This window comes from Trachemys scripta, chromosome 8 (assembly GCF_013100865.1).
Source record: "Trachemys scripta elegans isolate TJP31775 chromosome 8, CAS_Tse_1.0, whole genome shotgun sequence".
NCBI classification, from domain to species: domain Eukaryota; kingdom Metazoa; phylum Chordata; order Testudines; family Emydidae; genus Trachemys; species Trachemys scripta.
Window position 1 is genome coordinate 3,757,786 of NC_048305.1, and position 27,220 is coordinate 3,785,005.

Consider the following 27,220-nt stretch of genomic DNA (forward strand, 5'->3'; position numbering starts at 1 on the left):
GATCCACCACAACCCTTGGTAAATTGTTCCTCACTGTCCAAAATGTGTGCCTTATTTCTAGTCTGAATCCGTCTAATGTCAGCCATTGGATCATGTTATGTCTTTGTCTGCTAGCTTAAAGAAATCTTTTGCCCATGTAGGTACTTACAGACTGTGATCAAGATCCCTCTTGACTTTTTCTTGGATAAGCTAGACAGAATGAGCTTCTTTAGTCTCTCATTGTAAGCCAAGTTTTCCAGACATCAAATCATTCTTGTATCTTTTTTTCTGAAACCTTCCCAAATTTGTCAACATCTTTTTTTAAAGCATGGACCCCAGAAGTAGGGACAATATTCCAAGAATGGTCTCACTAGTTCAATAAACAGTGGCAATACCACTCCCTATAGCAACTCAATATTCCCCATCTTATACATCCAAAGGTCATATTTTTTCTCTTAGTCACTGCATTGTGCTGGGAGCTCATGTTCAGATGGTTATCTACCACAATCTCCAAGTTCTTGTCCAAAATAGCCCCCCAACCTAGCATGACCTACATTCTTAATTCCTCAACATATGACCTTACATTTGTCTGCATTAAAACGTTGTTCGAGTGAGCCCAGTTGACCATGAGACCCAAATCACCTTGCAGAATTGATTTGTCCTTATATTATTTACCATACCACCAATTTTTGTGTCATCTACAAACTCTACAAGCAATTATTTTATATTTTCTCCTTGCTCATTGATAAAGATATTGAAAAGCACTGGGCCAAGAACAGAACCCCACTGGAAACACTCCCCCAGTGTCCATCAGCTAGCTACTGTTATATAGCTATTTTATGCAGCTATTTTTAATCATAGAAATGTTATTTTAGGTTATTTTTAAAGGTTTTTATGGGTCCCTCTGAGACCTGTGAAGTTGGATTTATGGTAACTAAGACACATGGTTTTGGCAGGTAGAACAATACAAAATATAGCACTAATTAAACTACATACATTGAAACTTTTAAGCAAGGTTTATAAAATAGGTTTTCTGCAACACAACGAATGTCTGAGGTTTATCTTAGGGAGCCCTCAATCTGTTTTTCTCCAAGGTCTGCCATCTTTCTGTGTTTCAGGTATTTCTGTCCATTGAGTTCTTGCAGTTAATTTCAGTGTTTTTAGGGGGAAGACACCCCAGCACAGGAAATGGGAAGCAAATATATTTGCTAGATCTCCTTTCGTAGACTCCTGTATATTGAGTTAATGTAAGCAGAACCTAAATTTGATAGGAAAGAGGGGACTCCTGGATTCATGGAAGATGAGGGTAAGTGTACATGTTATACACCTATAATTTCCTTCTGAAATGTAGAGTCCATATCTGGATTACCACATTTCACTTCCTATTCAGTTACAATATATTGCTATGCAGTATTATATCCAGCCTGGTGCTTTCATCTGCCACCGCTTCATCTCACATTCTCCTCTACTGGATCCTAATGCAAAATGGCTGGAGTAGAAATTAATTGGACAGCCTAGTGGGGTTGTTTTGGAGCTTTCTGAACACGTCCTAATGCTGGTGGGAGTAGCCAGATAAAATCCATTTACAAGGGGCAAGAGACTCCAGTCTTGGCTCTGTCATTGATGAGCACAGGTGAAAAGGGCTCACTAACAAACAGGAAGTATTGCTGCATTATGATGTGACTTTCTCCCAGCAAACTCTTCCTGATCTAGTTCAGTGAATACTTTTCAACTGTGTCGGGGCTTTAAAGCCTGAAGGGAAATGGGGCGGGGGAGAGAAAATTCATTAAAACATACCTGTTGGTTTCAGGCATATGCACTGAGGAAGGACAGGAGAAAAGTCCCTCCTTCTTAAAATGGTTCTACCATTTTAGATTTGGTGAAAGATACCAGTAAATCTTGAACTGTAGTTTCTAGAGCTGGTCGAAAAAACAAGAGAAAAGTTTGCAAAACAGTCACAACATTTTATTCCCTTTTTTTTTTGGGGGGGGGGGGTTCAGTCAAAATGCTAACAATGATTTTTGGTAAAAATTTTAACTGGCACTAAATAATTTCCTACATAGTCTGAATCGATCAAAATGACAGTCCCTTCCCCGAAGAGCTTCCTGTCAGAACAACAACATACCAGGTGGATGAGACAAACCAATGGGTGAGGGGTAACAAAAATAATAGTGTGTGTGCAACTCTTAACCAGTCATGAGCAGCGATCACCACTTGCCACCTGGCTAGTCTGTATCAGGTTGCAGCTTCATGTGTGCATTCGGGGAAACTTTTCCTTCTTGCAAAGAGTGACCTGGGAGCTAGTGTGGAAAAATGAGTTCGGAGCAGTCCCACTGAAGCCATCTGCTTAAATGTAGGGACATGTTAGTACTTGGCTGAATTGGTGAGAGAGAGAGAGAGAGTCTCCAAAACACTAGTTTCCCAATTCTGTACTTCTAGTCTTTACAGTCAGAACTTTTCATGGTTCTCGGGCATTTTTGGTTCTACCTGCCAGCAGACAGCTTCTTAATCTTTCTAAGACTGATACAAAAAAGTCATAGGCTTCTCCTGCATGATGTGATTAATGTGATTCAAGTTTTAAACAAATAGCAAAAGGCCAGTAATTGTCAAGGTTTCAGTGAGTGCCTAGTGAATTCACTGCTGTCATTAGGAGACAATTTGCCATCCCACAGATGAAGCAAGGAGCAGCCCTATTAAAAGGAAGAAATTGCAATAAATCTAACAGGAAAATATCAGAATTTTTGCTCACCCTTCATATAAAATCTCTCTCCTTTGGGCTAGGACTATTTATCAACACCACGCTAAACTGAAGCCTGCAAAATAGTGGTCAAGAGGATCTTTCTGGAGAGCTAAAATAGATGTTTCTGTAAAGGCGCAAGTTGAAAAGAGGCTTTTTACGCTCCAGATTTGACCTGCCTCCGAATTCCGTAAACAGAAGCCACAGATATTAGAATGGAAAAGTACCTGTTCGGCACAGTCACCCTGTCCATCTCCCAGCCTACGAAGTGCAATACTAGGACATTGTGCAGTGTCCTTCTTGAATCTGCTAATCCACCTCTGCCCTCAAAGGACCATTCCATAGCTAAACAGATCTGCCTCTGAGAAACTTTCCCTTCATTTTCAGCTTAAACATTTCCTTTCTTAATTTTCTCTCCTTACTTCAAAAATGGGAACAATTCCCCATTCTGCGCCATGGGGTGGGTCTATCAGATGTTCTGGAAGTTGGTCACCCAGAACGCTCATTCCTAGAGTGACTTTTAGTCTCCAAAACACTTATCTCCAGTGAAATGCTCCCACTTCTGGGGTGCAAGAAGGCAGCCATCTGGAACACAGCACTAAGGATGGGGCAGGGGAGAAAGAGAGAGAGAGAAATTTTGGCCAGGTATAGGAAGGCAAACCCCGTATTCTAGGGTGACCAGATGTCCCGATTTTATAGGGACAGTCCCGATTTTTGGGGCTTTTTCTTATATAGGCACCTATTACCCCCCCAATCCTCGTCCCGATTTTTCACATTTGCTATCTGGTCATCCTACCGTATTCTTACAAAATAGCAGAGCAGACTGGATCTTGGTTTTAAGGTCTCAGACAAAAGAACTCCTCCTCTATTCAACCAATAAGCTGCATGGTGACTCAGCCGATTTACCTTGCAAGGATGAAAGGCTGAGTCAGCGCTGCCGGGATCTGACCATGTGACTCTAGAGGTCACAGACTTGCTAGTCCTCTCTTCCTGCACGGGCGATCCTTGAGAAATAGTCACTTCAGCTCGACAGTGCATCTTGGAGAGGAGGTTTTCGGCCACAGTGATTATATCCTACTAAGGATCTAGCTGCTCACCAGAAGAGAGGTTTCAGGAGCTTTGGCAGATGTTAAACCTGTCTCCTCCCCAGCAGAAATCGAGAAGTAAGGAGTATCTCTGCTGGAGTCTATCCCCCCACTCCAGAGCAGGAAGGTGTTATGAGGGTGCAAACCATCCCTGAGATTTAAAGTTACTTTGCTGCTTACATAACTTGATGGTACATTATTTTTTAAAAATGCACACCTCTGTTAAGAAGGATTAACAACAACAACAAAAATCCACAATAGGCCTAATTTAGTTAGCGCCTCCATAACTGTGCCGCTTACAGTCTCTGCAGCAGTAGTTAATAAAAAACGCTATTCCCAGAGCCATTCTATCATCAATTAGGCTAGCGCACAAAGCAGTTTGGCTACGCAGGGCTCTCTCCATTGAACTAACCAGACCTATTCATTTTTGCTGTGCTCGTTAAAAACAAAAAATTCAGGACTGGGAAAGGGAGAACTAAAGCAACAGGCTTAAATCTTTTTTGCGTCTCAAGTTTACGAACAAGGAAAAGACACTGATGACAACTACAAACAAATGTACTTGAAACAGTCTCCATTTTCGACATCAGCTCTGGGGCCAGCCCAGCGGTCTTGCCTAGTGGCAGTGGTGGGAGATCGTGGAGCGAGGCGCAATCTTTAGCAGCAGGGAGAGTGGTTTTACTTACGGCTATTTTGCAGAACTCAAGCTGAGTGCTTGTAATAAGCAAGGAACAGGCACTGACAGGTCGCAGCTGTGAGGAAGCTGGTAGCTGATGCAGTGATGTCTGTCCTAGCATACATCACTAGGAGACAATGGCATTTAGAGCGTTCAGATAGTACAAGGGAATGGAACCCTAAAAAAACGTGTTTCACCATTTCTTGAATACATCTCTCTCTATAAAAAAAAAAAATCTCCTTCCGCCTCTTTTCTCTAATATAAACCAGAGCCAAGAGTACTCAGAGGCATCAGTATAAGATGTTGTGAATCATTGACTGCATGAATAATGGGAATCTTTCTACTTCTGAGCTTTTACGGAACTTTAAAAAAGATGAGGCCAAGCCACAATTCTTAGATCCAGACTTCAAACACCCCAAAGAGCAGTGGGGCGTGGAGCTGGGGTTGGGATCCAGCATGTTAAAGAGATTGAAAAATCAGAGGTGATGTTTTCATCAGGACTCATTTTCTGACAACCCCACTGGCTCTAGGATATCTGGGTGGGATAGTTCAGGCACATCTCTGTTTTCAAACAGAGCAGGAAACAGGGCCCTTCGTTAACTGCTTCACAACTGGCTTATGTAAGAGGAAACCAGGGCAAACCGAAATCCTGGCCAGGTACATGAAATGTCCTCACTGAAGTGCGATGGGCACGCTGAAGAACATTGTCACATTCTGCCAGAGTGCAGAACCAGACACCAGCAGGGAATGAACCAGTTAGCCCTAAACTCTCATCCCCAGCCGGCTCGTCTCTTTCAGCCACGTTGCATCCTACTTAACACCTAGACTCTGAGCTCTCCGAGGTAGGGACTTTCGTCTTTGTTACTTGTCTGTGCAGCTCCTAGCACATTGGGGGCCTGATTCTTTGTTGTAGTTTGTAGACCCTCCATAAAAACTAATAACTAATAATAATACAGGCATTAATTGTGCCTTGCCATTCTGCATCCCCCGACATTCTCAAAGAGCTGCTCTCACATCCTTAATATAGATTTGGAGTTTGAGTTTGGTTTACTTTGTTGTTTGTAACACTCTTAGAAGCTTAGGAAAAATAAGTTTATCTTCCTAGTTTTGCCCCTTTCCACGAGGGAAACAATAATATTTCACCCACCTACTGTTCATGATAGACCATGGAGCCACTATAGCTTGTTTTCTTCCAAGTTCTTTTGCTGTAAGTTAGGATACCAATATAGTGTTTTCTGTACAACAAAAGAATAAAAATATTGTAGGGCCATCCAGAAATAGCAGCTGTTGTTTTGTGCACTGATTTCTCAATAACAGTGATGCATAACTGCTGGAACTAGGATGCTGGGGGCGCTCCTACACCCCCGGGCTTGAAGTTGTTTCCATCATACACAGGGTTTACAGTCTGGTTTAATGGCTCTCAGCACCCCCACTATACAAACTGTTCCAGCACCCCTGCAGTGATGGGTTTTACATACGTAAGAGAGAGACCCACTCAGACGGGAGAGAAAGGACAAATGAGCCTATTAGCTGATTAGCTAAGGAATGTACCGGATACTTTAAAGGAAGGTGTAAGATATTCCATAGTGGACAATTATGAAATAATCTGTCCATAGGAGAAGTTACGGGCTGAGCCCCATCAGTTAGTGGCTGGTTTATGCCCAGAAATAGGAAGGTTCATATCACTTGTAAAAATATTCTTTTATCCTGTCTAAGGTCCCAATCTTGCATACACATATACTCGTGCTAACTCTGATTCCTACTGGCTACTCACAGTACGCAATGAAACTATTCTCTGTATAAAGTTACACATATGCATATGCTTCTGTAGAATTCGGGTCTAAGGTACCTGTAACGTAGTGTTCTCATTATTGGTATAAATATTTAACCCTTTTTGAATCCTGCTAAGGTCTTGACCTCAGTGATATCATGTAGCAGTGAGTTCCACAAGTTAACTGTGTGTCCAGTAAAAATGTACTTCCTTTGATCAGCTTTACATTTGCTTCCTGCCAATTTCAGTGACCTTCTGAATTGTTCCTTTGTTCTGAAAAAGGATAAATGGGAGCAATTTATCTTCTCTGTAACACTCATTTATTTTATCTACCTCTGTAACATCTCCTTTTTCATCCCCTCTCTAAATTAAACTGTCCCAGTCTTTTCAGCCTCTCCTCATACAGAAATCTTTCCAGGCAACTAAGCAGTTTCATTGCCCGTTGTAAGACTTTTGGCCTGAAGCCTGTTCACTTAGGGGCAGGGACAGTCTTTTTATTCTGTGTTTGTACAATGCCTAGCACAATGGGGTCCTGGTCCACGACTATGGCCCTGGTAGATGCTAAGGAAATGCAAATAATAATAATAATTAATACTTCTGTGAATAGTTTTCCTAGTACGGACCAGGCAATAAATTAGTTCTTTGTACAACTTCTACTGCATTGCAGGTTCAAATGGACTAGGCATATATTGACTGGCCAAGCCTTCTGGTGCAAGGCGACTTGCCTGTTTTCTTTCTGAAACATGACCCTTAAGTTCCTTGCTACTATGTAGCCAGCAAAGCACCTGGTCATCTCAGTGGCACTCTGCTGTGCTTTCAGGCAAAATTCCTTTACTGTAAGTCTTTTTGCAGGATTGAGTATTATCATGTTGATGACGGAAATAAAACGGATTTGCCCTCACACATGAGGCTTTTTTCCCCAGTGCAATTTACATATCTTAAAAAAGAGACGTCTTCCTCAAAAGCCATCCCCATCCATGGTCTCCATTAACCTTTCAAATTGCAGCCGGAACAGCCAACTGTGCATTCTCCAGCTAATGAAACATTCCAACAGCACCTGGGGCAGGAAGGGTTGTCATCTAAATGACTGTCCAGGGGGGAAAAGCACAGTGTTTCTTATATCAGCGAAACAACCGCCAAATTAAGTATTTCAACATCAATCTTAATACACTGTTGGTCTTGTATGTTACAATCTAACAGATGAGTGCTGTGAGCGTTCCTCTAGATTAAGCAGAAGGCCGAATCTCAGGAGTTATACTTGCTCCAGCAAGCCTAAAGGCACACTGCACCAGATGGCAAACGGCTGCGGAAAGAGAACTTCCCCCTCTTTTACCATGCAAAATGTCAATAATCCCTCCAATCTGAGTGTATCAGAGGCTTAAATGGGGCTAGTGTATTTTATAAAAGGTTGTATCTACATTAAATTAATGTCTGTAAAAGGTGCTGAACTGACAGCACTGAAAACGGAAGTCATCTGTTTATTCACAGACCAATGTTCTGGTGCCTGGTGAACTGCCAAAATGCCAATGGCTAGATAGGTGGCAAGCTGCGATTATTGCCAATTGTGCAAAAACTTGTTCTACTGATGCTTCATCTCCTCCTGTTGGCTTGTTTCATCTGTGTGTTGTTTCTGCTCGTAAACCAAGTTTGTAAATTCTGGGGTCTTTTTACAGCAGGTTTGAACAGTGCCCTGATTGGGGTCCCCAGGTGGTAAAAATAACAATTAAATAATAGTCATGTGTTATTGCTTTAAAAAAATAAACATAATATAACAAAGAAATCAGTAAAATAATTATAATAATCCCTAACTCTTATTTAGCATTTTTCATCAGGAGAGCTACAAAAATGTCACAAAAGGCATCAGTATCATTCGCCTCATTTTACAGATGGGGAAACTGAGGCACAGAGCAGGCAAGTGACTTGCCCAAAGTCACCCAGCAGGTCAGTGACAGAGCTGGAAATAGAAAATGCATCTCCTGACTCCCACTCCAGCACTCAATCCATTAGGTCACACGTCTTTAAAAAGGAACCAGATGGTCCAGGGTTGTCCAAGTTAATGTGTTCTAAGTGCAGGGAGGATTTAAAAAATCCATTATTTAAAAACAATTTAAAAAAATAATATAAATACAGATTTGTTTAGTTTCAAATAAACCTATTTAAAATTAAATTTGAAACTGATAACATATGTTAAGGCCTAAATTTATTATAATCTATTCAAATAAATTAAATACAAAAATAATATTAAACAGTACATGTTTGCTGCCAAGTTTTAAAGAAAATCAAACCACCAGTGACTGGTAGAAGTCACAGGGTAAGCACCTGGAACCAGTGGCTGGTGAAGTGCTAAACCAGCTTTTGACAGCAGTAGCCTCTTCGGCAGATGCAGGGAGAATATTTTCTTCATGTCAATTTATTCAACTAGTTCAGTTCAAATATTGATTCATTCTAAGTTAACAAAACAATTGGGAGCTGGAAACGTAGGAAACTTTGCTTTCCTCTTCTTTTAATCTGTGAATCAAAACTAGATGTGAGCGGATGAGAGCTACTAGTTCTAAAATCTCGAAGAATAAGGATTAGAAACAATTAGTTCATGATCTAAAGGTAATTCTTCATTTGCTTAATAAATCAGTTTTAAATGCAAAATGTTTTGATATTTTGGGATGTTTAGCACATTTAAGGTGGTTTTATTTAATATAATAATAAATAATAATGATGATTATTAAAATGTTTTGTGCATTTTTAATTGAATTTGAATTTCCATCCAAGAGCTTGACAGAAATCAGAAGTAAAAAGTTAATCATTCAGTAAAAAGTGAAGCTTTATAATTGAATAAATAAATGGGTATAGATATAACATATTCCGCCAGTTAGGAAAAAAAGCAAAAGCACCAGATATAGTATAAAGACTATAATTTGTTGCAAATCAACATGTTTTACCGGTTACCAACAAATGAGAATCAATCTTTAGGAAAATAACTAAGTACAACAAATACAAAGCACAATTAAAATTGCTGATTTAAATCATGATTAAAATCTGTGATTTAAATTATTCTGATTTAGATTAATCCACCCTGTTTAAGAGGCTTCCAGTTTTGTCACCAGGGTGGCAACCGGAGCCCAAGATTCTTTCCAGGTCAGACAGAATGAGTCGCTTTCTGGAGCAATGGGGAGATCCAAGGCCGGCTTTAGCAAGTGCAGGACCCGATTCCTGGGGCTTGTACTCACCAGGCGGCACGCCCAGTCTTCGGCGGCACTTCGGATTGCTGGCCGGGGGAGGAGGGTCGTGGGGCTGGCCGCGCTCCGGCCAGAGCTCCAGCTGGGAGAGCGGGACCATAGGGCTTGCAGCGCTCCAGCCAGGGTCGCGGGGCCGTGGGGCAGCCGTGCTTCGGCCGGGGCCGCGGGGGCCATGGGGCGCTCTGGCCAGGAGAGCGAGGCCGCCGAAGACCCCAGAGCGGACTGCCACCAGGGTGAGTAAAAAAAATTGAAAAGGCGCCTAAGGCGCGGGGCCCGATTCCGGGGAATCGGGCGAATCAGCCTAAAGCCGGCCCTGGGGAGAGCTGGTTGTCTCCCCCACCTTCCTTTCTAGATTCTTTGGCACACATCACATCTGCCAGTTGGTGGCCAGATGCTAGAGAGGACTTTAACCAATGAATGGAGTCCCTCCCCTATGGCTCAGTTCCCGGTCTGTCTTTGTCCTGTTGAGACTAACTCAGGTGGAGTTCTTTGCCCCATAAACATTAGCCGATAGACCAACAGAGAAACGTTGTTGAGTTGAGTGTGGGGCCTCGCTTCACTTGGCCAATGACAGCAACACCTGGAAGTCTGTCACAGACCAGGGCCCTGTTATAGTAGGTGCTGTACAAACATATTAAAACGACTCTCCAAAGAAGTTTACAGTCTTGGAGCCCAGTCCTGCAATGTGATACAGTGAAACCCTGCTATACCACAATGCTTGGGGGTCCGAAAAATTACATCGCGCTAAATGCGGGGTCGTGGTATAGTGGGGTTGCAAGCCCGTCAGTGGTCCCCAAGGCGGTGCATTGATGTGTGCCGCCTAGTGCCCAGCAGGGGAGAGAAGCTGCAGCCCCGCCCCTGCCGGGGACAGTGAGCACCGGCGCCGGCAGCCCTGTTGCTCTCTGTCCCGGGCAGGTGCAAGGCCATGGCTTCTCTTGGTAGATGTGCAGGTGAACGAGCCCCTACCAACGTGACATATGCCATCATGTGCCAGCAATGCCCCTCTGCCATGTACATTAGCCAAACTGGACAGTCTCTATGCAAAAGAATAAATGGACACAAATCTGACATCAGGAATCATAACATTCAGAAACCAGTGGGAGAACACTTCAACCTCTCTAATCACTCAGTGACAGACTTGAAGGTGTCAGTTTTGCAACAAAAAAACTTCAAAAACAGACTCCAAATAGAGACTGCTGAACTCGAATTAATATGCAAATTAGACACAATTAACTTAGGTCTAAACAGAGACTGGGAATGGTTGGGTCATTACACTAATTAAATTTTTTTCCCCCCATGTTAAGTTCTCCTCACACCTTCTATGGGTCATCTCGGTTATCACTTCAAAGTTTTTTCTTCTGCTGCTACTGATAGCGCATCTCAATTGATTGGCCTCTTACAACTGGTACACGTACTTCCACCTTTTCATGTTCTCTGTATGTATAAATATCTTCTGTCTGTGTGTTTCACTCTAGGCATCTGAAGAAGTGGGCTGTAGCCCACGAAAGCTTATGCTGAAATAAATGTGTTAGTCTCTAAGGTGCCACAAGTACTCCTGTTCTTTTTGCGGATACAGACTAACACGGCTGCTACTTTGAAACCTGTCATTATCCCCTGAGGAAACTGGGGCACGGAATGGCGACGTGACTTGCCCGAGGTCACAGAGCAAGCTATCAGCAGATGCAGGACTAGACCCCAAGTCTCCTGATCTCCATTCCCTATCCACTGGTTCATTTCTCATTGATTTTATGGCAAGGAAAGTATCTCACATATTCATATGATATGAGGCTTCTTCCTAAAACTTCCATGCAATAGAATTTCTAAGTAGTGCCCTTTTATCATAGACCTGAAAGTAACAAAAAAAGGTGTGACTTATAATAAACCAGAAAGATCAAGCTCGTTCAAGGTTAAGGCTTTTGTTCTGTCCATAGCTCTCTTGCCATCCCTTGGTATTTCAGGGATCTTATATGAGTCACACCTGGTGTGCTACATGACTCAGAGGCATAATGACAGCAAGTAAAGGAATGTGTGGCGGCCTTAATTCTAAAGCTGGCCACTTGCAGTAAACCTGATAGAATGCATGCGGAGAAATTCAGTCCAGACACTCCAACTTGAGAGGACTTTGAACACAAGAAATTTTTGCTAAATTACAATGTCCAGAAATTGGCAACAGCACAGTGATTATGCTTCATTGTGACGGTGATGTCCTTGGCTATGGAGTTTGGAACCAGCACAATGAATACAGCGCTACTGTACGAGACTCCAGAATGACTGATGACAGTGTGCCACGCATAGCAATTTTGAAACAACCGAGAAGGATGATAAAGAAGATTACCTTAAAACAAGTGTATTTGTGGTCTTTCTGCTTAGATAGAACTTACGTGTAACCAAAGGGCATAGCATTTTATTACACGATATGGATTTAGCTAATAGAGGGGCAATTTACAGCTGCATCAAGCAGCTCATACTAATCCATCTTGTATGTACCTTGCCAGTAAATACTGAAGACACGTAATAAAGAAACTTGGACTATCTGCGATGCTTAGGGCTGGGGTGGGGAGACTGATGGGCAGTCCCTTTGTATTCTTCCGTATGTTTTCACCTTTGGGACAGGAGCCCAGAGTCTAGGACGGGAGACAACACTGTTATACACAGATCATCAATTCAGATAAATACATTAAATCAAAGCATTTTACAGATTCTTTCCTGCACTGTAGCTGCTTTTCATTGCTCTGTCGGCACAGTTGATCATGAGAAGAATTTGCCAGCATAGAGGAAGGGTCCTTCGGTGGCATAGCACCTGCTGTACCACCCCATTTCCCTGTATGTAGCCAAGGAATCACTGTGCCGCAGCAAAATACGGTTGCTCAGCAGTATAAATTACAGCAGTCCTGGGGCTGCTCTATATTACACCAGGGGATCACTCTGTTGCACAGTCAGCCCAGGAGTGGGGAGCAGAAAGGTGGCTTCACCCCAATTTTGTACACTTCACCCCCCCCAAAATTGTGCTGTATATTCCTTGTCCACAGAGAAGGATCTAGCCCTATATAAATAAGGCTAATTCACCCTCCACTGACATAAGCAACAACAATAAATGCAGACGGAAAGAATCCCTCTCTTGAGCACTATTCTGAGAAGGAAAACTTATGGAACTTTACAACACAGAGGACATGCAAAGAGCAGCCCAAGTTAGGCAGGGATGGTAGAGCCCTTAAAACCTTCAAAACCTATAGAAAAGAAGCTTTTATGTCTTACTAGAGGTCTACAAGTCAAACCTATTTCCTTATTGGCTGGTCCCTGAAACTTGCTGCAGGGGCAGCACTGAGCATTTCAGCAGTTACATGGATGAAGAAGTTGATTTATTTTTAAAAAAAAAATTCAGATAAACGCAATTTAAACCCTTGCAGGTCAATTTGCAGAGATCAAGGCTAATATAAGCTGAGAAAAAAAAATCTATTTCCAATCTAGCTGTCAGAACAGCTGTGCCTGAAAAACGGCAACCACTCTGCTGAGGGGAACAAAAATATTTGACTTCAAGAGAGGGGAAAACAAGAAAAGGAAATTGGTTACCTTCAAGATAAAATAGAATTGCTCCCACTCCCTTTGCTTTGAGGATTTTCAGAATTCCTGAAGGTACAGGGTAGGGCAGTTCTTGTTTTTAAAAATAGTAAAGGGTTTTTTAAAGTCAGGAATAATGTCTTTCTAAAAGAGATGTTCTAATTCAATGGTTCTCAAACTTTTATATTGGTGACCCCTTTCACACAGCAGGCCTCTGCGTGAGACCCCCCGCTTATAAATTAAAAATACTTAAAAATATATTTAGACCTATTATAAATGCGACCCCCCCACACCATGTAATAACCTCGCAACCCCCGGAGGGTCCTGACCCCCAGTTGAAGAACCCTGCTCTAATTCAACCACAAGTTACTGGGCTCAATGCAGGAATTACTGGGTGGAATTCCCTGGTCTGCATTATGCAGGACGGCAGACTAAACTATCATAATGAACTCTTGTGGGCTTAAACACTATGCAACTGTTAGTCTTCTTTTCTTCTCTGATTATTGCAGAGGCCAGTGGAGAACATCAAACTAGCATGGTGAAATCTTTCCTTCTGGACACATGAAGCACATCCCAAGGTTTTTCCCATCTCATGATTTCAGCCACGAACTGGTGCAGAGATGATGTGGTGGTGTTTCCCTGGGATGTTAAAACGTTGTCTGTCTGGAGCACAGTACGCCTTGGCTCTACCCGGCCCAACTATAAGGATTAAACAGGAGGAAGATTCCGCTTTACTGGACCAGAAGAGGAGGTTGATCTAAACCAAAGGTTTTTCCCACTGAAGGTTGCTCTGAAGACCAGGCGTGACAATGCTTACCAAGAAAGTGATGCACATAGGTCTGCTGGAGGCCCGACTTCTAACATCTCCTAACTAAGAATGCCTCTAACTCCCTGCTTATGATGTTCTCTCCAAAGAGTCAGTATTTTAAGATCAATCAATTTTTAATTAATGCACTTCATTTCCTGCTTGGGGTGAAATGCACTCCTGTGCAAAGGGCCCACACAAGGTCTATACCCCCACATTCAAGTGCCACCTATGCCTCAAAATAGGGTGCTGCACAATGTTGAGGGCTTAAGTGGTGCCTAAATCTCATGCTGGCCCTTCCGCAGAGGGGTGACGTTCACCCTCAGTTGCTATGACGATCTTTATCGCCATTGCTGCTCCGAGAAAGAAGTTTCTGTGTGAGAAGGGAAGAGAAAAAGTTGGGTGGTCTTCAGCGCTGATGTGCTAATAGGTCTTGGGGCTCCAGCTCAGCTCATCTGATTCCATACTCCATCACTCTCCTCTTTCCTAGATACCTCTGATTCATCGCTCCTCTCCCTTTATGCTCCCCTGTTCTTTTTTCTTCCCCTGGCCACATGCACACTTTCTTTTTCACTGTCTTTAATTCTCAGCTAGTTTCACAAAATGACCAGGCTGACTCTCACTCCTCGAGAAGAAATAAGTGGCTGCTGGCACCCTTCCATAAACAGAGCTGCATCAGTGATCTCATCCAAGGCTATCTGCTTTCCTACACACCTTCATTGCAACTATATTTTAACAGCGCATCATGTCTGTTCTCCTTTATGGAGCAGAGCCATGGAAATTTACAACAGAAATGCTTATGAAGATTGACTCATTCCAAAGTAAATGCCTGTGGAAGATCTTCAGAAGAAAGAGTTTCTTGCAACATTTGACATTCTATGTACAGCAAACCAATCTAAAGCATCATATCTGGTGAAATGAAGATGGGAGACATATTTACGGCACACTTTAAGGATGACACCAACACAACTTCCATGTCAAGTGATAATGTGGACACCACTCGGAAAGAGAAAAAAGAGAACATTATGCAGAAAAGAAGAAGAAGAAGAAGCCAGATCCATCAACATGGCACACAGAAGCCTGAACAGACCAGCACAAGACCAAAATAAACCAGGGAAACTGGTAGATGGCAAGAAGATAAAGAAAAAAAAAAATCACTACCATATCCAGTTGCCTCCCAAGTAACAATAATAACCTCTCCCCCTTTAGGAGAGAGTAGTGAACAGGTTGCTGAATTCTGTGTGAATGTGTAAAACGTATTGTGGGAAAGCTAAATCAAGGATGAATTTTGCATGACATTTCAACTGTGCTGAGGTCAGGGGTCATTGTTATCTCTTGCTTCCCTCACTCCTGCTTTTATTCTTTTATTTTTAATACGAGAGAGGAGGGTTTCTGCTTCTCTGGAGGGGACACTCAATGCTCATCCCTCAGCTGTAGCTGACATCTGCTCAGCCCCAGGCAAAAAAGAAGAGTGCCGTGTCCCCCGCCCCGCCTCGTGAGTGCCTCGCTGCCATACCCCCCGTGAGCGCCGCACACCCGAACCCCCCCCCAGCGCCGCCAAAATCCCCGCCACCCCAGAGCGCCATGCCAGCCCCCCCTCCGAGCGCCGCACCAAGCCCCAGCCCCCGCCTCCCCAGCACCGCGCCAAGCCCCCGCCCACCCGAGCGCCGCCCGAAGCCCCACCCCGCTCCAAGCGCTGTGCCACCCGAAGCCCCGCCCCCCCCGAGCACCGCGCTATGGAAACAAACAAAAAAAACCCTCCAGCGCTGCCCCGACGAACCAATAAATAAATAAATAAAACCCCGAGCGCCGCCCTGCCCCAAGGTGCCGCCCCAAGCATGTGCTTGGTCGGCTGCTGCCTGGAGCCGGCCCTGCCGGCAGTGCAATGGGAGCCCATAAATCTAAACTGAGTGACGTATCACTAGGTTAAAATATCTATTATTCCAGTGGTAACTACTATAGAAAAATCAGTTAAATGTATCAGTTTGGGGGATTTTTTTCCCTCCTGTACTTTTGTACTTCACAGTCTCACCAATTGTAACCCCTGTGAACAATTATGTAAAATTATGTAAAATGTAACATGATCAAGGTGTTAGGCCATTATTATCCCTATTGCTGAAGCATGAATCATTTCTACAGAGCAGCTAAACACCCAGCATTCGCTGTCAATTTGAGTTCGAGGGATTTGGGTTGGTTTTAGTTTGGGGTTTTTTGGGGGTGTGGGTGTCTACGACAATTAAACTGGACCTTGATGAATTTAGTGGTGGAGGGGGGGAGGAGAAACCAGCACAGTTCTGATGAGCCCTCATTACGAAGCAGAAGAGTGGCTTTGAAGAATGGTGCTTGTTTTGTCATTTAAATCATCGACAGGCTTCTTGGGGTCTTGTGCAGGCCTTTTTTGAGCAGGTGTTTGGGCAGGGCTGAAATGGCTGTGTGGTGGGGGTTCTTTGGGGATAGGTAGGGTGGGAATTTTTAGGGAACATTCCTGAAAAAACTGTGACTCACTTCCTTCGTGGTGAGTCTCCAAGGACAGAGGGGGGCTCACTTGGGGAATGTGTTTTCTGAATGACTGGTCAGAACTGCTGCAGTTAGGGACTATTTGTAATTGAAGGCAGGGCACCTAGAGCTTTGGAGTTTTAGATATGAACACAAATGGATCCCCTGTCAGGTTGTGTGTGGTCATGTGATGGCCCCATTTCAGGTGTGTGACTGGACAGACATTTGTCCTTGGGGGTGCCTGTGAAATGGGCACCTTTGGGAGCAATTATCAAGTCTGCAATCAGTGCAAATTATGGCCGCAATCTTGTAATCCGATCTTGAAGTCAAAAGGGCTCCAGACAGGTGTGATCACACAGATCAGATTGTAAACTACAGCCTGTTCTCGTCCCTGCTGAAACATAAGAGCAACCTCCATCGACTTCCGGAAGATTAAACTAGTATCCCAGGGAAGAGAGACTTGTGGGCCATATTTTTCCCCCTTTCATTTTTATGAATTTTTCCAAGGATCAGTACAATTCACATGTAAAGTACAGTATGTAAGATGAAGCTTCAGAAAAATCACACAAGGAATTCTAACAACACAGCACACTGAGCCTTGAATCCTAAGAACCATAAAGAATGTATAATGATGTTACAGAAACAATAGGATCTCAAGGTCACGTGGGGGGAAAAAACAGAGAAAAGTGTGACAGAGCCATGCTCCCTAGAGAGTACTGAAAGGTTTAAGAAAAGGACAAAATACTGATAAATAGGTAAAGAAAAATAGATTTGTCACTAAGAATAAACAAACCACTATAAATTTTCCTATTCCTCTGTTCAGTCTTCATTATTTATACACAGATTCAGAGAAAAAAGACATTGTTGGCTTCAACAGTAAAGCTCTTGCTAATGTGTGGGGATTCTGTGTAGAGGCAAGCTATTTTCTGCAGAGGAAAACACAATCCATTTACCGGTCATTTGTGTTTCCTGATTTTGTTGCTGTTGTTGCCAGATCTGTGTTTAACCAGGACTTCTGCCTTCCTTCGCCACTTTAATAAATAAATTAATTAATAAATGGAGATATCCTATCTCCTAGAACTGGAAGGGACCTTGAAAGGTCATTGAGTCCAGCCCCCTGCCTTCACTAGCAGGACCAAGTACTGATTTTGCCCCAGATCCCTAAGTGGCCCCCTCAAGGATTGAGTTCACAACCCTGGGTTTAGCAGACCAATGTTCAAACCACTGAGCTATCCCTCTCCTCCTTCAGTGATGTTTACTAACCTTCTGACCTCATTCACTGCCATGTCAATATTTGCATCACAAACACAGCACTAGGACTTCACTGCAGAAGAAACTGAATGGGGAGGAAGAAAACTCCTGTTCAAATACAAATAGCTGAAGTAATAGCAAGAAAAACAAAGAAAATGACTGGACAAGGAAATGCATTTTAATATCAACTTTCTCCTTTTGTTTCAGTTCAACAGGGAAGTCACACTCAAATGACAGTCACTTGCCATGCTATAGAGAACTATGCTTTTTAATTACACCATAGTGAAAAAGAAAAGCTTGATTTTCTCATTCATTCAGTCTGCTAGCGGGTGCTAAAGCTTTCATTGACACCCACGAGCACTGGCAAAGGCACTCAAACAGATTTTTATTCTAGAGGCAAAGCGTTCACTAGTCTATTGCCTGAACAGAAAATCAACCGTGCTTTAGGTCATAGTCTAAAGAGATCAGCAATAAAGCTGCTTTCTATGTGGAGCCTAGTTGGATACGCCCAAGTTTGCATTAATTATGTAACTGTTAAAGCCTAGCCCGTTAAAACTTGAGTTCAGTGTTAATAAATGTACGAGAAAGCTATCTACCTAATTGTCTGCGAAAAGCGGCAGCCCTCATTTACAAGAATAAGAATATTAATCGTCATTCAACAGCATGAGGTTGCTGTTTAAGGTCTGAATTTTCCTCATAGGGGAGAAAAAACAGAGGAGTGGAGAAGAGAGGGGGAAAAAGAGCAAGTGTGATATTAAAATGCTAATGTTGTTTCATTAAATGAATTGTGGAGGATGAGACAGAGATCGGCATTCTCAAAGAATAATTTCTTTAAATACCTTGAGCTCAGATTCCCCTCTAGGCAACATTTCATCTTTCTTCATTAAAAAAATAGTATTAAATTTTATTAAAGAGTCCCAATTAAGCTGGTAACTTGCTTCAAAGAGCATCCAGGCTTAGGGGGATATGTTAAACGTTAATAGAGATGGGAAGATTTGCCTGTAAAGCGGATTTAAAAAACACCATCTTCCTGACTGGTACAATTTGGCTCACACTCTCCTTCAGGCATTCTCTCAAACTTGATTGACGCTTATTTTGGGAAACAGCACATAAATGCTCAGCTTTAAGGTCAAGTATATTGCAAAGTTGGCTGGTTCAGGTGCAAACTTTTCCTGACAGCTATGGAACACAAAGATCTGCTTTATTACTAGGAGCAAAGGCATTCCTATTTGGATCCAAGACCAATTTAACTCCAGGGTGACTTCAGACACAGATCTGAAACAAACCGTATGAATTTAGCTTTTACAAGCAGTGTATTTGAGGGGCACTTTTAGTTGCATGTGCTGCCTTCTTGTTGAAACGTCAGTAATAATCGTACAAGTCCATAGCATGGGCAGGTGGTACCAAGAGCCTGTGGGATACCTGCACTCCTAGAAACAATTGTGGTGGCAGAAAAGTTGATGATTAAACCACGCTCTAGTGGCACAGTCAGCTTAACCTGGTATCAGGATTCAACGTCATCAGCTTTTCTGCCGTCACAATTGGTTTTTGTCCACACCTAGCTCTCTGCTGAACCATGTTTTTAGGAGAGCGTTCTGGACAGGTATCCCATACACGCTGTTGGCACCAGGTGCCCATGCTACGGACTTCCTTTGCAGCTCCCTCGCGCTTTCTTCCTAGGATGATGCCATCTCATATGCAAATCCTCCTCAGTAAGGGGTCTGCCTCAGGGTCAGAGCGACCATTTGAGATCTCGGAGACCTTCCTATTACCGCAAATGGACACATCCTCCAGTTCCTCCACGTTAATGCTTGACAGCATGAATGCAAAGCGAACAGCATCCAAACCACTGAACAGGAGGCAGAGATAAAGGCAAAGGCCCTTGTCGACTCTCTGGGTGCAGTCTGAGTAGAAGGACCTGAGCGACTGCAGCGTCCACTCACCCCTGCAAGTGTCTTGGAGAAGCAACAGGAGTATCTGGTGATCAAGTATCAAAGCTGCGGTGGAGTGGACTAAACACAAAACTGGGGGCAGAAAAGCTGGGTTCTAGCCCTGACTGCTACTGACTTACTACATGACCCCCCGGCAAGTCACTTCACTTCTTTATGGTTATAACCCCACAGATAAAATGGGAATCATGATTCTTACCCACCCATGCAAATCGCTTTGCAATCTATGGATGAAGAAATCTGTATAAGCACAAAGTATTATTATTAATACCTTGGCACAAATGTTTAGAAGAAGTACAGAACATCAGGTACAGACATGCTCTGAGGCCCTGGAATGACAAGGCAGAAGACTGCTGGCTCCAGGCAGAACTCTGTTGAAAAATTGTTAAGACGGTAGGGGGAAGATCAAGGAGAACATTGTCCTTTGGGGAGGTTGTATGCTTCATGCTTTTAGACAGAATCACCAGGTAAAGACGGATAGAGAAAGTTTGCAACACTCTCAGGCCTCTGCTGACCCAGGAGGAGGATGGGAACAGAAATCAAGCCAGGATCTCCCACGTGGCAAAACAACAGCAATAGGCCATCATCCCACCCTCGGGAATCTATTCCATTCTGCTCCCATAGCTGGTCTTCTCAGCAATCTCTGCTCTATAAAGCCAGCTATACAAATGCAGTCATACAAATGTCACATTCCTAGTCATACAGTGGTATAGCCTTGCTTTACATGCACAACCTGTATTTCCTTCATTTCTAATGGAATGCTAATTTTACATTCAATTCATCACAGCCAGATTTAGACAAGACACCCAGTTGTGCATACTTAGGGGTTTTTTTAATCCAAGTGTGTCATATCCCGGGTTAAGGATGTGCTGCTTGCAATGTAATTATGCATTCGGGATAATGCTCATGTTGACTAGGGGCTTATAAATCAATTACCTATTGTTTTATATTTGCTGTTGAAATGTTTTAGAAAAGTAAAGCTTATGCACTACTATAAATATGGGCCCTGCTGGTGAGGGGAAAGGGATCAGAATACAGTCAAGCCGGCAATTCTGTCAGACGGAACCTCCACCTCTTTCCCATCTGCCTATTGCAACTAACAATCCAAGCAAAGTATTGACAGAGGAAGGTAGTCAGAGGTGCTTAGCAGGAAATATTACTTCAATAAGATAACAGGCCATGTTTCATGAGGACACTAACATACTTATGATGCAGAGCAAGGCTGACGTGCCTTCAGCTCCTCAAGAAATATATGAATACTCAAGGAAAACAACGGCCTGGCAGGTCTGGCATCCTATTTTTAATTTCATATAGAAGAATCTGGTTTAAATTATATTGTTCTCCTGGTTTCAAAGAGGCGGCATGTTGCACAATGGAAAAATCCATTCTAAAGTGGGAACGGTGCACACGGCGAGAGTCATACAGCCTAAATCTCCTCTGCTATCCATTTTACACCGGGCGAACTCCGTTGCACTTTCTATAATGGGCAAATCCTCAGCTGATGTAGCATGCATGGAGGTATGCCTATTTACAGCAGCTTAAGGTATGGTGAGTGATGTATGCAAGAGGAGAAATAGGTCCATGTAGGAATATCTGAGTGCACACAATGAGTATTTGTGTCTCAAAAGTGAAAGTCTGGGGGGGGAAAGCGCCTCAAAAGTAGTTAAAAAAAATCTGTTCAGCTCTTACTAGCAGTTTTGTTATTCTGGTGATTTTCACATCGTCATTTTACTTCCTAGTCCTTTCCCTTTTGTGCACCTTGCTGCTCTCCTTAATCAAAAGCTAGCGGCATTCTTTGAGCCAGCCTCAAGTCAGTGAGCCTGCATGGATTCACACTGCCTACGAATCTCGGCCTCTAGTCTTTTACCCTGGTTCCTCCCTATCTGTAAATGGAGGTTTCCTTTAGTCTGTAACAGAAATAATCTCCGGTGATTTTTAAAATTCACCTCTCCTGTATTGGATCTCACTTGGGTCATTCCTGACCTGGACCCACCAAGCGTTCATTCTACTTGGGGAGAAACACAGATCTTACTTGTTCTGGCGCAAAACTAGCCTCTCCTCCTCCTCCCACTACTGCTGTAAAATGTAGCCCATATGTCACCCATCTACCCCTGTTCCGTGAATGGAGACTGTCAAGGAACTGCCGCATGGACACAGGAGGCTGTCTCTGGGCGGGAATCTAGAGGGGAAGGCAACCATATTTTATGTTCTTCCCCTCCCCTCCAGTACATAGCTGCCTGTAGACTCTGCATTTGTATCTAGTTCATCACCCTTCAAGACCTCATGGAGAATAATCAGAAAGGAGAAGTCAGCTAGAAGGTGAATACATAGGAGTAACTGGGCAATGGGTTCTGACCTTGCCTGAAATGTACCTTTTAGTGCAGCTGTTATCTATCAACGTCCTTGTGATAGCAAAACATGCTGACTTGGTGTCCAGCTGGATTCAAACAACACAATGTGGTTCGCATTCCATCTCCCTGTCTCTATGCCCCTCATCTCCCTATTCTTAAAGATATACCAGAGCTGCCTGGCAGTTTAGCATCATTTTGTTGGTATAGGAGCGTTTGCCTTGCACATTAGACTTCACCTTACCCATATTTGTATATTTTAATAGGAAAGCTGATAGTCAGAGCTACATTTTGGAATTAAAAAGTTAGGTTTTACTAAAAAAAAAAAAAAAAGACAATTTTGCCTTCAGGCATGAGACCTTTATTTTCATGATTTTTTAAATTTCATTGACCCCATTTTGCATAGCCTTGTTATCAACATAAACTGTTTTTGCTATAATTCCTTAATGTTTGAAACTATTATTTTTGATCACTGAAAATGTCTGTGTTGTGCTGGGGCCAGCATTGTACTGGGACAGCAGTGAAGTCTTTCAGTTATTCCAGAGTCACTATTTTGGGGGACCCCAGACAATCACCCCACATTGGGAGGCAGAAATCCTTCAAGCCCTTCATCTCTGCAAAGGAAGAATAAAACATGGAAATGTTTGAGACTGAAAAACTAGCCACCAGGAAGATCTCAGCTCCACTAACAGAAATACCTTAACACTCTGCAGGGGAATGAACATCCAGGAGCAGTCTTGCTTTAGTAAGGGGACACGGTGATCGAAAGAATTGGAAATTATGTGGCCTAGAGAATGGAACAGAGTATGAAAAAGAAATAGGCCTTTAACTCAATGGTGAGATGTGCTGTATATATGTCAGACTTTGGCTTCTGTTGGCCGTGAAGGCTGAACTCTTCATTAACCCCAGGCAGTGGTTTTTAATTCACTCAAGGTCTAGACGTGGCTCCTGGATGCTCTAGTGACTGCATGATCCGTAGCAATACCTGTTCTACAAAGCAAAATGATGATTAGATCTGATGTTTCGGCCAGGAGGGCACTTGGGCAGTGACAGGAAAAGTAAAACATGTGGAAGAATGTGTATTTTGCTTCAGAGCCTAAAGATAACCTTAGAGTGGAAACTTCACATTTCCTGTTATTCTCCTCTCTCCACACAACCACCAGTTTCCTAAGGTGCATTCTGCTGGCTGCAGTTTCATTTTACCATCTTCATGGTGATGAAAACCCAGGCCTGGGTTTTGATTGTCTTTTTTTTTTTTTAAGTAATATCTATAACTGACTCCTGCAGTGCTGTAGCAGCGTTCACTGAGTGAATCGATTTAAAATTGCTATAATAATACTGCAGAATTCCTTTATTAGTGCTACAGCACATCATGGAGAACCCGTTAGATTGCCATCCAGGATAATAAATTAAAGGCAGCAATTTTACAACCATTCTCTTTTGTTCAGTCTCTTACAACCACTAGCCCATCATTGCTATAAATCAGACTAACTATAAGAGTCATTTGAAAGAACCTATTTTTCATACCCAGTGAATGTGCGTGCATAACAAGAGAGAACTGTGGGAAGAGCAGAGCAGTAGCATTCCCTCTCAACTAGACTGAATGGTTAATTGTCGCTTCATGCTGTAATTAAGGTAACAGGCCAACTCTTTGCACTCGCATCAGTGTAAATTGATAATTCCTCCTTTGGCCTCAGTGAATGACTCTGGATTCAGAGCTTGGTACTGACACCTTTATTCAAGGACACAGGGTATGAGCCAAAGTTCAAAGAATTCAAGGGGAGCCTTTCCATTGACTTCAATGGACTTTTGAGCAGACCCATTGTCTTTATTCTTGCAAGTAGTCTAACAGGGTCCTAACACTGTTGTAACTGAGAACAGACCCCTCCAACTGATCTGCTGAATTCAGTCCGATTATTTATTTAAAAACAAAATGTTCATTCCCAGAAGACTGTGTGGGAGAAGCTGTACATGAACCCACCAACAAACATGATGCCAGAAAAAGACTGAGCCATGGACAACACTATTACTATTATAGTCTCTTATGTTTTAAGTTCTCTTCTAGATTGTGTTCTGAGGTGATTTATTGAATCATTTCTAACAGAATAGAGAGAAAGGTGGTATTTACTGTTTACAGTCCTGGTTGTTCCAGTTCGTAGACAGGATCTGCGATGTTGCTCTACATCACTATGCACCTCTTAGTCTCCTATTGAAATATAATTAACGTATTTTATATACCTAACACCACCTTTGGTTTAATTCAAACAATTGTACCCTATAGATTCACTGGTGGCTGCCTTCCCTTTCTGTTGAATTCCAAAGGGGAGTGCATTAAGGAACATAAGGAAGCAAAAAAAAGTACACCAGTAGTTTGTCCACAAGATAAAATTAGCGTCTGATCACCAGAATCAATGTGCGGTTGGGTATCCTCTCGAGCTCTTTCGTCTTATTACTCCCGGGAGAAAGGCTTGAATGCAGGATGTCTGATTTGTCAATACAGATCAGACCATTTGGTACATTGTTTCTTTGATCTCCTGGATAGGGACTGGGTGGTCACAAAACTACAGTAAAGCCTGGTCCCTGGCCAAGATTCTCTGAAAGAGAGCCAGTTGGATTCACTAGATCCCAAAATTCAGGATGTATCCACATGAGTTTATAGGGTAAGCACAGCGTGTCAGAATCAAACGTGTACCAGGATAATTAGTGGGTGTGTATCTCTTGGGAATTACCCTAACTCAGTCACTAAAGGATTTTTCCCACAGCAATAACTGCATCCTAGGATTTCCTTGCTACAAACCCATGTTGGAAACATTCTGAAATGATACATGCATGAAACTACTGTTGACTCTACTTGGTGCTATTAACCCCATCACACCTGAATTATCTTCTACCACACGCAAAACAGGTCACATTCGTGTGATCCTTGGGGGCTAATGCAACATTTCTGCCCTTTTCATTTTCAACAAAGTGTTCCACTTTCCCCTTTGCTACAATGATCACAATAATAAACTGCTCCAATGAGGCTCTCATTGTCAATCGCCCAATAATACAGCAGAGGAGGGAAGCTTTGATTACACACATCTTATAATCAATAGACTGCTACACTTGCCTCTTCCTTGGCCTTTCCCCCAGCTGCAGCGCCATTAAATGATGATGCAGCTGTCTCAACTGAGATCATGAGATAGCAATTCACACACAGAGTCAGTGTTTCCCATCAAGGGTTTGTGACATTGTACATTCTTGAGACTTTAAAGTTGGTGTAACTACCAGAAATTTGGGAAAAGCAACAGCTTGGGCTATGCGGAGGGAATTTGTAATTAAACTGAGCAAATTGCCTCTGAATAAAGCACTGTCTGCACTAGCCTGCTAAAAGGTTTTTTACTACGGAGTGTCCATTTCAGTCTATTAAACAGTATTAAAAATGGAATTGTAATCTACCCCTAAGTAGTAGCAGTCTCAGCAATATGCTTCCATTCTGTGTACATAAAATGTTGCAGAAGAAACAACTGCACATAATTCAGACCATAAATTGTCAACTGCTGCAAGCAATTCCCTTCTCCCGCCATTGATATTTAAAAGAGCGCAGCACCCATTTATGGTGGATGAACTACTGCAGCTAATCTGACTCCACACCTCAGAGAGGACAAATGCATCACTCTAACCTCTCTCCTCTTGGGGATGCAATCTTAAACATATCCTTGCTTTTTTACAGTCTTATCTGAAAGGACCACATTTTCATTAGCCCAGGGCCTTTCTATTGGATCACCCTTCTCCTCATCTAGTTCGTTTGCCCACTGGTCTCTTATTCTTAAATCTACTCCTGATCTTATGTGCCGCATCTTATACTCCAGCAAAAACTGCCATCAAAATTCAGTGCAAGTCGACTGTTTCTCTCCTGAGGTGACACAATGGAGAAATACCAGCTGAGGTTAGCCCTAGTTCTGCGAAGTAGTGTTCCAATTCTGTGCTCCTTCAACCTTAAAATACTTGTAGGAGATTAGAAAGGGTAGCAACTTTATGTTTCCTTTCCTCCCCACAGGGCCCAGACAGAGTTTAGCTCATTAGTTCATCTGTCTGCATAATGTACTCTTCTCTTTGTATGGCTGGGGAATAAAACAACTTCTCACAAACAAGCAACAGGTCTGCTATTGAATAAGACAAAGGGGGAAATCTCAGCGCTCCCTCTTCCTGCCAACTTCTACAGTTCCCAGTTTGAGCCTCTGCACAGCAGCATAAGAACAGCCAGACTGGGTCAGACCAAAGGTCCATCTAGCCCAGTATCCTGTCTTCTGATAGTGGCCAATGCCAGGTGCTTAAGAAGGAATGAACAGAACAGGTAATCATCAAGTGATCCATCCCCGTCCCCATTCCCAGCATCTGGCAAACAGGCTAGGGACACCATCCTTGCCCATTCTGGCTAATAGCCATTGATGGACTTGTCCTCCATGAACTTTAGTTTTTTTTTAACCCTGTTATAGTCTTGGCCTTCACAACATCCTCTGGCAAAGAGTTCCACAGGTTGACTGTGTTGTGTGAAGAAATACAACCTTTTGTTTGTTTGCTGCATGGAATTCCCTTCACAACCTACCATGTCACTTTCAATCTAAGTAGACAAGAAAGACTAAGGGTGGAAGAAATACCATTTTACAGAGAGAGAAGTGAGGCACTGAAAGATTTAACAAACATGCCTTGAAGACAGGGACCCATTTCACATAGTTCCTTTTCCTTTTTGGAAAAAAGGAACTTCAGATACTTCTGGACTGGCTGAAATTTGGATTAATGCCTATGTGAATTCTGCTTAATGCTTTGTAGGTTATTTTGCTTAGCCCCTTGACTGAGTCTTGGCTTCGTTAGCCACTTTAGCCCCTAAGTAATGATCTAAGAACAATAGCAAACAAAACCTATGTTCCAGCTCTCATGAAAAAAAATCCAACATTAAGAGCATGGTAGATTAGAACAATAATGGGAGCCACAGTTAAAGCTGAAGCATATTATCTTTAGCTTTGTTTACACTTAAAAAAATCTGCTTTTCGTCATTAAGTGCATTCAAAACTTGGAGATGTGAATTCACCTAGACTCACACTACAGAACTGACCTATATGGACCCTGGCAACACGAAACCGTTAGTTCATGACCTTCTTTCTGTCCCTACCCCACAACTCTCCATAGGTTGGGAGGTTGCTTTCACAAGTGCTCTCCCATGTACTTCATCCTCTCCCAACTGACTTTCACTTTAACGCTCACGTTAAAAACTAAAGATGGGCCTGTACTGTGAAGTCTGAATATGGATTAGAACTTTCAAAGCTCAAAGGGGTTTGGATCCAGCATCACTATT